The sequence below is a fragment of the Rhinopithecus roxellana genome, chromosome 6 (assembly GCF_007565055.1).
Source record: "Rhinopithecus roxellana isolate Shanxi Qingling chromosome 6, ASM756505v1, whole genome shotgun sequence".
Classification (NCBI taxonomy): domain Eukaryota; kingdom Metazoa; phylum Chordata; class Mammalia; order Primates; family Cercopithecidae; genus Rhinopithecus; species Rhinopithecus roxellana.
The window spans coordinates 147,188,820-147,199,991 of record NC_044554.1 but is presented as its reverse complement, the minus strand read 5'-3'; positions in this window follow the sequence as shown (position 1 = coordinate 147,199,991).

Here is an 11,172-nt window from a genome sequence, read left to right as displayed (position 1 = left end):
CATATACACAAACATGCTAAATAGCCAATAGACTCCCTGGAAAGAACTCAGTGTGGCAGAATCATAAAATGAAAAGAGCAAGGATCTCTGAGGCACTGGTTGGAGGGAAGCTACTCAAGAGAGCCACCCGACACATTAGACTAAGACATGAATGAGAATTTCATTTTAATTGTGTTAAGCCACAGAGATTTAACAATGAAGGTGATAGAGAAGAAAAGCCAGGAACTGAGCACAGTTGAACATTGTGAAGACTGATCTGAACATTAAGACAGCAGCCAGACAGTGCTATTGATCTTTCTATTTATTTAGTTTTGAGACTGGGTCTCACTCTGTTCATCAGCATTGAGCACAGTCATTGCTCACTGTAATCTCAAGCTCCTATATTCAAGTCATCCTCCCACCTTAGCCTCCTGAGTAGCTGGGACTGCAGGTGCACACCAACTTGCCCGGCTGATTTTTTAAATTTTTTGTAGATATAGGGTCTTGCTATGTTGCCGAGTCTGGTCTCAAATTAATGGCTTCAAGCAATTTTCCTGCCTGGGCATCCCAAATTGCTGGGATTACAGGTGTGAGCCATCATGCCTGGTCTATTGATCTTAATATACTAGACAAACAATTATTCAAGAATGAAAGTAATAGCCAGGTGTGGTGGCATGCACCTGTAATCCCAGCTACTTGGGAGGCTGAGGCACGAGAATTATTTGAACCTGGGAGGTAGAAGTTGGGGTGAAGCAAGATCGTGCCACTGCACTCCAGTCTGGATGACAGAAAGAGACTGTCTCAAAAAAATATAAATAAATAAATAAAGTAAAAAAAAATGAAGGTAAAATGTGACCAGATTCGTTCTGAAAAAATTACTAATAGATATATCTCAGAAAACAGGAAATGAATCCAGAAGAAATGTAAGGGAAGCCAGTTGTAATTGTGAGCAAAGGTATCAGTTGTTAAGTGTTACTAATGCTAAATAAATATTGACTTACAAAACAAGGTAGAAATAAAACACTTGATTAAAATGTAGAAAATTGAAGAAGAGGATGCAGAAGGAAATTTAAGCATGCCTAGTTTCTGGTATTATTTAGGAGATGAGTAAAAATATTGATTGTCCTTAGACTTTGTTAGAGTGATGTTTGAAATTTAAGTTTACCACCAAGAGAATACAGGGTAAGGCATAGGTCAACATGGCCCAGTGTGAGTTTCTATGTCCCAGGGAGCCCTCATAACTGTTTATCTTGTTTTCTTCTTATTGTAATCCTCCAATACTGGCAACCGGCTCAGTAAACATTGAACAAATGAAAGAATTGGGAATGGAGATGGGAAGGATAAAATACAACTGTGAACCAGCTGAATCAAATATGTGCTCGATACTCAAATCCTGACAAACCCCTGGCTAAAATGCCATAGTTATCACTCTTAAAGAGCAGAGAACAGGCCAGGTGCAGGGGCTCACACCTGGAATCCCAACACTTTAGGAGGCCGAGGCAGGAGGATAACTTGAGCCCACAAGTTCAAGACCAGCCTGGGTAACATAAAGAGATCCTGTCTCTACAAAAATAATAAAAAATATTAGCCAGGCGTGGTGGTACATGCCTGTGGTCCCAGCTACTTGGGAGGCTGAGGCAGGAGGATTGCTTGAGCCTGGGAGGTTGAGGCCACAATTAGCCATGATCACACCATTGCACTCCAGCCTGGGTGACAGAGCAAGACCCCGTCTCCAAAAAAATAAAAAAATTTTAAAAAGCAGAGAATGGTTTGGCAGCTTCTCAAAATGCTAAACCTACAGTTACCATATGAGACAGCGTTTCCACTCTTAGGTATATACCAAATACATGACAACAAATATCCACACTAAAACTTTGTACATAAATGTTCCTAGCAGCATTTTTCCCAATAGGCAAAAAGTATGAACGACCCAAATGTTCATCATAGGATGAATGGATAAACAAAGTGCAGTTATTCACACAGTGGAACATTAGACAACCATCAAATGGCATGAAGTACTGACACATACTACAATACAATGAACCTTGAAAACATGCTAAGTGGAAGAAGCCAGACACAAAATACCACATATTGTGTGACTCCATTTATCTGAAATATCTAGAATAGGCAAATCACAGAGTTAGAAACTACATTCATGGTTGCCAAGGATTGGGGGAGTAGGTGAAATGGGGAGTAATTGCTAAATAGGAATGAAATTTCCTTTTGGGATGATGAACATGATCTAAAATTAGATTTTGATGATGATTGCACAACTCTGACAAATACTAAAAACCATTGAACTGTGCACTTTCAATGGGTGATCTATATAAGAATCATATCTCAAAAAGTTGTTTTTAAAAAAGTACCTAGCCTGGCATGGTGGCTCAAGCCTGTAATCTCACCCACTGGGGAGGCTGAGGTGGGAGGATTGCTTGAGGCAGGAGTTTGAGACCAGCCTGGGCAACCCTGTCTCTACAAACAATTTTTTTTTTTTAGCTAGGCGTGTAAAAAAGAAACAATTTTTTTTTTATTAGCTGGGTTTTTTAATTAGAGGGCTCCCTGGGACATAGAAACTCACACTGGGCCATGTTGACCTATGCCTTACCCTGTATTCTCTTGGTGGTAAACTTTTTTTTTAATGCGAGTGCACCTGTATTCCCAACTACTTGGGAGTCTGAGGCAGGAAGGATTCCTTGAACCCTGGAGTTCAAGTCTGCAGTGAGCTATGATTGCACCCCAGCCTGGGCAATAGAGTGAGACCCTGAGACCCTGTCTAAAAGAGGAAAAAGAAAACAACCTAGATTTCCCCCCGCCCAAAACACACTACAGAATATCTGAGATCAAATTGCAAAAAAGAAATGGAGGCCAGGCACAGTGGCTCACACCTGTAATCCCAGCACTTTGGGAGGCCAAGGCAGGCGAATCATGAGGTCAGGAGTTTAAGACCAGCCTGGCCAACATGGTGAAACCCCATCTCTACTAAAAATACAAAACATTAGCGGGGCATGGTGGCACGTGCCTGTAGTCCCAGCTACTCGTGTGGCTGAGGCAAGAGAATTCCTTGAACCTGGGAAGCAGAGGTTGCAGTGAGCTGAGATCAAGCCACTGCTCTCCAGCCTGGGTGACAGAGAGAGACTCTGTCTCAAAACAAAAAAAGAAAAAAGAAATAGAATATTGTTTTTGACTTTGAAATAAACATTAGTAGTTTACTTCATGTATATGTTTTAATGTATCCTGAAATGTATTTAATGTATATTTTAAAATAAAAAAGCAAAGAAGACCTAAACTAATAGATATTTCTTTTCCCAGCAAACCACAGCTAACTCCAATAGATACAGAGTCTGCCACTTACCTTGTGAAATTGAATGAGGCCAGGCCAGACCTGGCAGCAAGTACTATTCTATATGCCATATATTTTAACTGTGAGAGCTCAAGTCAAGTCAAGTCATAAACCTCCATTTCCATAGATCCCAGACAAAAATAAACACAGACTATTATTTCTAATCCTTCCTCTCTGCTTTTCTCAGAGTGCTGATTAGATTGCATATTCTATGAAAAGATGAGTTCAATCTTTTCTAAAGTATTTCCTCACGGGTTCATCTGTGATTAAGGGTACAAGTTTTTCCCATTTGAAAGATGCATGATCCAGCTGTTCTTTTTGTCTGCCGCAACTTCTTATTAGTCTTTCTGGAACTAAAGAGAGAAAAATAATGTTTGACTATAGTGACCTGAAAATGTCCCTCCCAAATGAGAAGAGGGTCTTTTGTATGTACACCCAAGATAATAGCTTTTTTTAACCAGTGGTGATCTGTCATTCTAATTCTCTGTTTACAATTTCGAAGGTTGTTGCATATTTTATCTTTTAGGTCTTTAAAAATTCCATCCGTTTTGGCTAATGTGAAATGTCAAACATGGAGGCCTGATAAGTTGAGAGCTAAATGTTTTAAGACCTCTCAAGTAATAATCATTAAGTACTTCATTTTCAAACATACACCATTCATTTGCATCTACAGGATAAAATGCTCATCACAGAGTCACACCACTGGCCCCAGGCCAGATTTTTCATCTTGGACCTTTTGTACATTTGGACTTCTCAAGCAACTAGCTATCTCCCTGGGCCTCCCAATTTTTGCCTTTCAAGGTAGGTGGACGGCCACCGTATGTAAAAACTGGGTGGAAAAAGCCTTTCTCCCTCTGCACAGAAATCCAGAGGAACCATTTCTCAATGAACGTCTAGGTCACCTCCAGGGCAGTGGAGGCTGTGTGAGGAGCTGCTCCTGCCTGGGTCCACTCCTGCAGCTCCTGCTGGAAAGGCTGTCCAGAACACCCTGGGGAATTCTTATTCAAAGGGTCCAGGTCAACACTGTCTGCATCCCCAGGGAACCCCCCTACACTCACAGGCTGGCTGATTTCCAAGAACTACCAATCCTCAGCCCTGTCCTAGAGGCAACCAATTAAATTCATATCAAAAGGAAAATTTAAAAAGCTTGTCACATAATCCAAAATAATCAAATGACATATGGACTAGAGTCAATGAATAGCTCTCATAGAGGAAACAAGACAGGCAGACCTGCTGACTGGCTGGGGTCTGGCTGAAATCTGAATTCAAGTTTAATGGGAAAATCAACTTTTCTCTTGGTGAAAGGACAGGAAAGTCAGGCTACTATTTACAAGGCTGTGCATCTCCAAGTTTCAGCCACAAGAAAAGTTCAAACAGGAAAGCAAAAATATTTCCAGACAGATAAACTATTCTCATAATGCATATAAGCTTAAATGAAAAAAGGAAGGTGCTAAATGGTGTCTAAATGTGCCAACTTTTGGTTTAAAAAATTAGGATTAGAAATATATGTTCCTACTTGCTTGATTTTGCATAAAGAAGCTCTGAAAGGATACACTAATAACTGATAAAAGCAGTTACTTGGTTTGGGAGTGAAGAACTAGGAGGACAGAGAACAGGAGTGAGAGCTGGACTTTTCATCTATACCTTCTGCGTATGTATTTTTATTATTTTTTAACCATGTGTGAGGAAATGTTCTAGGTGCTGTAGGAAATATAAGCAAAGAAAATTGATCCCTTAAGGAGCTTACATTGTAGTGAGAGACAACAAATATAAACACATACCAATAAGTACATTAGATGACCATAAAAATAAAAAAGTAGAGAAGGGTAAGGGGGCTCAGGGAGTTAGGAGAGGAACAGTTTGCAGTAATTAAAAAAGGTGGTAGAGGAGGCTCATCAGGGTTAGGTCTGCAGTGATTTGTGGGAGGTGGCAGGGGTGGAAATATGAATCTTTAGGGGAAGAGTGTGCCAGGCAGAGGGAACAGCTTTGGTGGTGGCTCTCAACTGAGGACAATTTTGCCCTTTAAGGGGCAACCAGAGATGACTGAAAACATGTTTGATTGTCATGACTGCAGAGGATGCTACTGGCATCCAATGGGTATAGAGAGTTCCGGTAGGCCGGAAAACAGAAGGTTTGTTTCAGTAAGAGTGACTGGTTTCATTTAACTGAAACATCACTCAGAATTGAGAGAGTAATGAACAATAAAATTGGTTGCTGGGGTGATATTAAAATATTTAATAACCACTATGGTTATAAAATGAATATATAAATTGACATATTTTGGACACTTAAAAATATATCCCCTTGTAATCATAAGCGAACTAAATTAGATGTGTGTGTGGAGCCATATGGCAGTCGTTAAGAGCACAAGCTTTAGTGTCACATCAACCCAGGTTTCAATCCTGTCCCATACTAATTTTTACCAGCTTGAGACCTTAGGCCAATTATTGAAGTGCTTGAGCCCCAATTTCTAAAGCTATAATATGGAGGTGATGACAACATATCACCTCAACAATATTACTCGTAGAAATGCTGAGAGGATTAAAAATATAATGTAAGTAAAATGCAAGGCCTAGCAAACGTAAGTGCTCAAGAAGGCCTGTGTTATTAACATTGAAGTAATTATTTTGCATTCTTTGTATGCCAAGACAATAAACTTCTCAGTTATTTCTTAGAATTTTTGTGATTACCACTGTCATTACCAATCTTTGCTTTTACAAAAATTACCTGAGTAAGGACTTTCTGTCTGAATCATCTGGATAACTGCATGGCTTTGGCTAGAATGGTCTGGTCAGAAAGAGAGGTTAGGAGGCAGCTCCCTGTCGGCCATCTCAAGGTGCGAGTAATAAAAGCCAGTGTCCAGATGAGGACCCTGGTTTCCATAATGCTGGAAAATGGAAGTGTTCTATCTCTGCAGAGACATATGTAAAGGGAAAAGATATTTTTAATGAGCCATTTTAAAATGAAGTAAACATAAATAACAATGAATTGAAAAAAGGTTCCAAGATCTTGTGCTAAATAAAAAAAAAACAAGGTATGAAGCCATGTAGGTGTGTTTAAACACATACACATATGTTTGTAGATGCACGGAATATCTCTGAAGGGATACATAAAAAGTAGTTTCCTTCCCTGCTGGGAAGGAAAACTAAGGGATAGGGTCAGAAATCGGAAGTGGACTCAATTTTCATTGAATGTGCTTTTCTACTTTGAATGTTTTTTATCATGTACTCTTTTACTTTAATCAAAAATAATTTTTAAAATTATAAACAAAAAATGGCATGTAAAATGCATGAACAAAAAACTCTACCTATACTAGTTAAAACATAAAATGCTAAGGTCTACGAATATCAGGTGTTGACAAGAATTGGGAGAAATACAAATTCTTACCCTTTTCTCCTGGGAGTCTAAACTGGCACTCATTTTAAAGAGCAATTAAGCAATATCATAATAGTAAGGTTAATAATGTGCATGCCTTACAATTTCACTCTTAGACATACACCTAAAGAAATTCTCACATGGCCTGGCGCAGTGGCTCACTCCTATAATCCCAGAACTTTGGGAGGCCAAGGTGGGTGGATCCCTTGAGCTCAGGAGTTTGAGACAAGCTTGGGAAACATGACAAAACCCATCTCTACAAAAAATACAAAAACTAGTTGGGTATGGTGGGGCATGCCTGTAGTCCCAGCTATTCAGGAGGCTGAAGTGGGAAGATTGCTCAAACCTGGGAAACATTGTGCCACTGCACTCCAGACTGGGCTACAGAGCAAGATCCCTTCAAAAAGAAAAAAAGAAAAAAAAATTATTGGTTGGCTGTGATGGCTCACACCTGTAATCCCAGCACTTTGAGAGGCCAAGGTGGGCAGACTGCTTGAGGCCAGGAGTTCAAGACCAGCCTGGCCAACATGGTGAAACTCCATCTCTACTAAAAATACAAAAATCAGCCAAGCATGGTGGTGGGCACCGGTAATCCCAGCTACTCAGAAGGCTGAGGCAGGAGAATCACTTGAACCTGGAAGGCAAAGGTTGCAGTGAGCCAAGATCCAGCCACTGCACTCCAGCCTAGGGAACAGAGTGAGTCTCTGTCTCAAAAACAAAAAAAGAAAGAAATTATTACATGTATATTGTATATGAGGACATGTTAAATGTTTGTAGCAGTATTGTTTATCAATGGGGGAAGTGACAAAAACAATCTATAGTATAATTATATATTGTAATACTGTACAGCAGTTAAGATGAATGAACTAGGTATACATATATCAATGTGAATAAAATTCAAAAATATGTTTAATTTTTTTAAGTTGTAAAACAACCCATTGAGTATAGTACCATTTATGTACTATATAACACATAAACACCCCCAAATAATTCTATATATTATATGCAGGCACAAGCATTTGTAGTTAAAATACAGAAACATTCAAGGGAAATATACATCCTAGTCCCCCCATGGCAGCAGCTACCTAAGGTGAGGGAGGCAGGAGGGAATAAATTGTGGAGAGGTGGGGATAGGGGCTAACTATGCCTGTAATTGTCTGTAATATGACATCAACCAGGATCTCTGAGGGTGGGTCAGGTTTGAACTCTGTTTTGAATGAACACCTGGTTGTTTTGCCCAGGAGCAGACACACAATTTGTGGATGCGACAATGTTGTACACTGCAGGGCATAGCTCTGGGAGTTGGAACCTGGCTTGAACACGTGGGAGGGCACTCTGTCTCTTTAGTAAGTATTTAACTTCTGGGTGCCTCAATTTCTCCATTTGCAAGATGAAACTACTAATAATACCTAACTCATGGGATTGCTATGAAGATTCAAGGAGAAAATAAATGTAAAATACTTAAAGCAAAGCCTGGCACATAATAGGTGCTCAGGAAGCATTGGCTATTCTTGTTAGACAGCCATGAGCCAAGCCAGGAGTTCCTTCCTGCCCACCCCCTTCCTGGAGGAGACAGCAAACAGCAGATTTCCTAAGAGAGGCCCAAAGAGGGCTGACGTGTTGGACAGTGACCTTCCCTGAGAGAAAGTGCAGACATCCCCAGGGGCCTGATCGTGTGCCACCACCTGCAAGGAAGGCTGTCTCAGGAAAGGACATTCCAGGCAGTGAAGTCAGTAAATGAGAAGATAACATTTGCAGATAATGGCCCCAGGTCGTCCAAACATCTCTAATAGAAACAGAGCATCAAGACAGCATCTCTGTGATCTTAAGGGAAACATTTTCAACTCTGTTTTAAAAATCTGGCTTTTAACTTATGTGATAATTGGAACCTAGGAGCAACCTGTTGGGATAATTTGTTCATGAGGTTTCTGAACCTCTGGAAGATTTGAATATATGGAAAAATAAGATCATCACATCACCCCAAAATACATCATACCCTCCCATTATAAGGCAGCTTCTGAGGCCCAGATTTGAGCATACTGTTGGTGACATAAGGACAGAGCCAGGTGCAATGAAGAGTGAAACAGCAACAAATGATCTGGGAAATAATAGTAATGTCAGTAAATCAGTGGCTAATATTCATTCTGCGCCAGGCACTGTGCTAATTATTTTTGGATGACTTATCTCATCCAATCCTTAGAATATCTGTGAGGAAACTGAGGCAATGAATCATTAGGTAACTTGCTTGAGACCTAGAAGAGCCAAGCCCTGACTGTGAGCTCCTGGGCCGGTCACCTCACCTGGATCTCAGTGGCTTCCTCTGTAAAATGAAGGGTGACTGGATGATTTCAAAGGACCCTTCTAACACTCAGATTTCATGTTGCTATGAAATTGTCACCACCTTCCACTAATTTTTGATGGGAAAAAAAGCCTTTCATAACAGTTTGCCTAGAAGAATAGGCTCCTTCCCTAATATTATTATTAAACAAAAGTTTGAGTGTTTTGGTCAGAAAACATAAGGGCTCTGTAGAGCCACATATACAACAGTGCTTGTGTTTAGGGGTTTTTGGGGGGTGCTGTTAGGGAGAGGGAAGGAGACAGAGCAGGCAATGTGCAGGAGGAGTGAGGTACTGGTTTCTGGAAAATCATGAAAGTATCTCCTGCTTAAAGTCATCAGTTCCACTAAACCAGGATCCCTGAAAACCAACCTTGTGACCTTCTGCTGGGAATACTAAATGAGCCCCCAAGGTCTTTAGAAATATGGGACTTACAAATAAGGCCAAATATTTCACCTCTGATTCTGATGAAAGGTTTATGAGTCCCAGAATAGTTCAAGCACGACATGTCTGGATTGAATATTTGGTGCGCACTTAACACCAACGGGTTTCAGAGGCTTCGTGTTTCATAACCAAACTTTGGCAGAACTGTGTTAGTTACCTGATACCCATGGTAGGGGACATTTTCTCACTTCTTGGTGCCATAAATAGTGCAGGCTCCTGTCTGTGGCATATGTGAGTTAATTAGCCACATTAAGCTTCAGGATTTGCTGGCATTGCTGTCCCTTGACTTTGTGACCATAGGAAAGAAGGCTATGAAGATGATGACATGCAGCCGACTGAGGTTCTGACAGAGTAACCGTTGGGAGGAGAGTTCCAGAAAATTCAGTATAGGTGTTCTGGAGCTAGAGATGTGGCTGGTCAGGATCAGGTTTCAGAGATCAGACCCTCTTCACTTTGACATGCTGTTGAATGGGCCTTGGTCATAGGCTAGAACACGAAAATGGAGGACAGAGCCAGAAATAAAATCCCCTGGATCTCAGAGAAGAGTCCATTCTCTTTGGAGATAAAAGAGCAGAGCTGGCACTGATTTGTTCTCAAATCACTACTTCATCTCATGAGATATATGTCTTTAGGAAACATACAAGTAGGAATTAAAGGCAAGCAACATGAAGGCCACCAACACAACTCCTTCTAAAAGAGAATGGCCTTGAAGATGAGTGGCAGATGACAGTTTACAAAGTCCTTCTTCACACAGAAAGTACTTGTTTCATGTTCAACAGAAAGATGAGAGTCTGTCTCCTCACTCCAAGGTTGTTGATGTGAACTAATTCTGGCTGCTTTTATTCCCTATTCACTGGGTATATAAGTACCTACTGTGTATAAGAAGCCCGGAAGAAAACAGAGATGAATAAGATAATACAACCTCAGGGTTAAACTGAAGATGAACCTTAAGCATGGAGAGGAGAGAGTAGAGAAGGAAATTGTTCTTCTGCTTGCGGGGTGGGGGCCTGACAAGACTTCCCTTTGGAGCCCTTCTTCAGAGGCAATGGAAGAGTGGCCCAAATGAAGTTGGCAGGAGAGAAGTGTATGTGTCCAAGCAGGGGAGGTGAAAATGGAAGAACATTCCAAGAAGTGGAACTGGAAGCAAAGGCACACTCCAAACCACATGATACAGTCAGGACCAAGAAACCCAGGATGACTGGACATGGGCAGACTGGGAACATGGTGGGAGAGAAAGTTTAACCAAGTAGCCTGTGAATGCCATGCTAACAAGTTTCTACAACTCAAAAGAAGAACAGATTTAAGGAAGCCCTTTCTGGCTCCCTAAGACTTGTTTTGGGTTGTTCTTTTTTTTTAAGTTTTTAAAATTTCCTTTCTTTTCTTTCTTTCTTTCTTTTTTTTTTTTTTTCAGATGGCAGCCTCATTGTGTTACCCATGCCGGTCTTGAACTCTGGGCTGAAGCAGTTCTCCAACCTCAGCCTCACAAAGTGCTGGAATTATAGGTGTGAACCCCCATGCCTGGCCAAAAATTTATTTTTAAACTGATAAATGATAATTTATATAATTATGAGGTGCACTGTGATATTATGCTCCATGTATACATTGTAGAATGATTGAATCAGGCTAATTAACATACTTATCATCTCACATACGTACCCTTTCTTTGTAGTGAGAACATTTAAAATCTACTCTTTACCA